We start from the raw sequence: 4957 nt of genomic DNA on the forward strand, positions 1-4957 counted from the left end.
CACATTACTTTCTACATCATCTGCACCAACTCGTTCGGGATCCATAACTATAAAAGAAAAACATTTTAAAATCATCAGGAGTCGTCACACTATCAAAATACAAGTATGGCATGTATAGCTAGACTCTTATTCATACTGAATATTTTTAGAACCGACTAAACCTTGCTCTGATACCAATAAATGCAACACTTCTTACCTGAGACCGTTGCCAGTGTCGAGCACGAGGCGTTACCTGACTTAACTTACTAATTCAGAGCATAAAAATTTGCTTTTAAAACTAATTCACTCACGTTCAAACAATATATCCCTAAAAAGGACCCTAAAGACCCTAAAACATGAAAAGAAAATAGTTTGGGTCCAAACTGGGATGATTAAAAATTTTTCGAATACTTAAACAAATCAAAATAATTTATTTCACTACTCATAATAAAACTGTCCACTTGCATAACTATCACTAATTTAATTATAACTTGAGTTACGAAACTCGAAATTTAGATCCTTAAATTATTCCTAAAACTAGACTCATATATCTTCTTATCATAAAATTTCCAATTTATTGGATTAGCCAAATAGTACAGTTTATTCGTTAAGTCTCCCCTATTTCACTATCCGACGGTTCTGACCTCTATTCACTGAAAATCAATTATCTCATTCTACGAGCTTCATATAGTGTTTTCGCTTGTTTCTATTCAAAATAAACTCACTAAGGAATATAGAAATATAAATTATGACCCATAATTCTTACTATACAATTTTTACTGATTTTCTAAATTCAGAATAGGGGACTTCAAAAACCATTCTGACCCTGTCTCACTAAAATTCAAATATTACAAAATATAAAATTCATTTTCCTACACCATTTATTTCATGTGAAAATAGACTCGATAAGATTTAATTCTACATCTCATTCACTCACTAATTCCATTTCTACTATCCTTGGTGATTTTTCAAAATCACGTCAATGCTACTGTCCAAAAACGGTTCCATTGCAAATTTTTACTCTTCTATAATTTCTTCGTATTAACTATCATTTAGGCATACATAACACCAAAACATGTTCTTAAATAGCCATTTCAATATCTAATCATTATCGAGTATTTACATGTTATTCATTAGCCATATCATAAGGACACACACACAAAATGACTAAGTCCCTATACATGCCATAACTTAAAATGTTTTGAACCACAAAATATCAAGATGGTCTGTTGATATTGTGAAATGATCTCCGACATCCTTACAATCCCTGAATTGGCTTGGAGATACTATAAAGGGAGTAAGTGTAAAGCTTAGTAAGTTTACAAGTAAATAAATAACAATATTTATCATAAATAATTATAATCATAAATCATCATCAAGTATCATGGTCTTTGCTTCTTCTTTACTTACTCTCTTACTTGTTTCCTTACTTGCTTACTTCAATAACTCACGATTATAACTTCTCCTCCCTTGCTGAAATTTCTTTCTCAACTGATAACTAAAATGTTCTTAACCCTTATAACTCACCTGAATCTATTTATTATGCTTTTACCTGAACTTTCATGTAACATAGTCTATTTACTAGCCCGTTGAACTACTTGGAATACTAAGGATACTCGGGTCTCCTGTCTGATAATAACATGCCAAAGTCATGTCCTAGACATGGTCTTACATGGGATGTTTCCTGTACTGCCAAAGCCATATCCCAGATATGGTCTTACATGGGAGTTCTCATATCGGTGTCCATGCCATGTCCCAGACATGGTCTTACGGGGGACCTCTCATCTCGGTGCCAACGCCATGTACCAGACATGGTCTTACGTGGGACCTCTCATAACCTCAATAATGTCAATGCCATGTCCCAGACATGGTCTTACATGGGATCTCGTCCCCTAATGTCATGACATTTGTATCCAATACATTCCTAATGTTTCAACGGGACTTTTTAACACTGATTCTCTATCATCTCATACTTGAGTCAAGATTAAATAATTTCATAAAATAAGTAGATAATTGCTGGAAAATAAAAAAATTAATAATAATTATTGAAATATTGCATTTATTTACCATAAACTTACCTTGGTACAAAATACGATCAAATCTAGCAACTTTGTCCTCAACCTTTTTCTTTCCCAGGTCTAACTTTGGACTTTGTTCCTCTTGATCTATAATAGCGAATTTAGCTCATTTAATACTCACATTCATCAAAACAGTTCTTGACTCGAACTTTGGAAAAATTACAATTTTTCCCTTAAACTTTTTCATATTTCACTTTTTCCCCAAAGCTCGAAAATTAAACTTCGTCCCTTATTCTTATGTTTCATGACATGTTGAACATCTTTCCCTTCTATGGTAACATCAAATTCCCACTCTAACATTTACTTATGAACATTAGCTATTTTTATCGATTGTGTCGTTTTACTCGTTTTCACTTAAAATCGCCTAGTAGAAGTTGTTTAACATAATTTCAAGCTTCATATTCTACCATAAAGCATCAAAATAAACACATTTCATTTAAGGGTATTTTTTAAAAATTTGAACCCTAACATGAATTAATGGTAGAATAAGCTAAACCGAGCTACGAGGACTCCAGAAACGTAAAAAATACATTAAAAATGGGGCTTGGATGCACTTACTATGAGCTTGAGAAAGTGAAGAAACCCTAGCTATGGTGTCCCTTGAAGTTTCAGCTCTTATGGAAGAAGATGAGCACATTTTGCCATCTTTATCCCTTTTAATTCTTTTTATTACCAAATGATTAAAATGCCCTTAATGAAAACTTTAGTTATTTTTATCTATGCATACCCATTTTTGTCCATGAAAATCTAATGGTCTAATTACCAATTAAGGACCTCTACTTCAATTATACACTTCAATTAAATCATTTATCATCTAAAGCTCATATTTACCCAGTTTTGCAATTAAACCCTAATTGCAATTCAGGCATGCAATTGCTGAAATTTCTTATCGGTATTCTAACACATGCATCCAATCAATCGGTAAATCATAAAAATTAATCACAATAAACCTTTCTATCTTGAATTCATGGTTTTTCAACCACTGTTCCATTTAGGCCCTATTTTGGGATGTTACAAAGTCAATCACTATCAAATAGCGATCAAGTCTTTCATCACAAAGTTGAACAACTCGTGGTTACATTTGACCTTCATCAACCATAATGCCTATGAGAGGATACCATTTACCTATGTCTCGGATTATGAATTCCACTATTGTGAATGACACTACATATTGCAGAAGTCGTACACCTAACCAGCTTTCGGTTCCTTATCTATTTGAATTTAGGCTTTTACTTACATCAAAGTGTATGAGTTACACATACTTAGCCTGTCATCCACTCATGATTTAGTTATGTCACACTATGAACAGTAAAAGTGAATAAACCCATAAATAAATTCAGGATCTATTCTTATTGGGTCCAGTCCGATGTACTGTTAGTCTAGTCAGTCACATCTATGTCTCTATCTTTTGGGAGTCATCCACTCCAATCCCCAAGACAAAGCATCTCCCCAATTGGATTTGATAGACAACATATTAGTCTTTCAATTGGTTTGCTCATTTCTAATTAGACTAAGGGCATGTTTAGGTTCATCTACTAATACAAGTTCTCTTTTTATATTACTATCTGACCACGTATTACACTTAGTATAAGTTAGACATTAGACAACCAGTAAGAAACATTTTCTTCTATTTTTCTTTGCGTGCAAAAACCGTTTGAGGACAATAATACAAAGTATTAATGTAATTCATGAATGATTTTATTAACCAATCTATACAAAAAAAATTACAAGTGTACTTAGACGAAAATACTACACTTAGGGCAACAGATCCAACACTTTCAATCTTGTACAAGTGATTTAAGTTCTAACACACACTAGCTTAACAACCTCACATTTGTGCCTAAAGATTAGATAACTCTTCTATATGTTTTTCCTTAAAAACAATGGACTTGTTTACACTCTTAATGCACTCACATTTTTTTCTAAAATAAATCTACAATGCATCAATGCCAATATGAAAAGAATTCACTTAAAATTTTGGTTATGTTTTCTAAATCAATTTTATATTAAATTTATGAGAAAATATTTAGTACATTACCAAAGGAGTTTTTAAACTCCACAAACAATGTTAAGGGGTTGACAAGCGTTCTATAGGGATATAGTAAAATATTAAAAAAATTAATTTTTTTAAAAAGTGACACATGATAATTTTTAAAGTTGCTTGTGGAATAAAAAAACACTCCAAGTGTACCAAATACTAACCTTAAAATTATTTAATAGAATTGACACTTCATTAATTATTAATAAAAATTAATAAATATTAACAATTATTACCCAAATTACAATTAACTCAAATGAGAACGATTTATTTAATTTAAGATGAATAAAATTTTGGTTTAATGTTAAGGTTAAGGATATATAAATTTTGAGTTTTAGGTTGAGTTCGTTCTATTTAAATTATATTTGAACTTTATTTAGATTTATTTTGTCTAGGTCTAGATATATTTTGATTATAGATCCAAGCATTTTGGCTAAATTTTAAATTAACTTTGATTTAGGTTTGAATATATTCCAATTATGTATATGATCGTACTTTGTAATTTTTAAATGGTCATATGCTCAAATAAGAGCTAAAGTTTTAGGGTTTGCTCAAGTAAAAGTCAAACCTTTCAAAATGGTTAAATAAGAGTCATTCATTTTCAAAGGTTTTCTAATAAACGCCAACTTATTTATAATAGAACACACAACAATGGAATCGAATATAACTTGAAGAAACAAAAACAAAATGATAGCAAGATAAATTCATATTTTAATATATTTATTTTGGCTAATTATTGAATAAAATGCTATTAAATTTGGATTTTCTTATCGGAATGAAGTTGATGTGCTAAATTGGAACAAAAGCAAAGAGGAGGGCTTGATTGAAAGATTGAATATTCAAAGATGACTAGATAAAGATT

The sequence above is a fragment of the Gossypium raimondii genome, chromosome 7, assembly GCF_025698545.1.
Source record: "Gossypium raimondii isolate GPD5lz chromosome 7, ASM2569854v1, whole genome shotgun sequence".
In the NCBI taxonomy this organism is placed as follows: Eukaryota; Viridiplantae; Streptophyta; class Magnoliopsida; order Malvales; family Malvaceae; genus Gossypium; species Gossypium raimondii.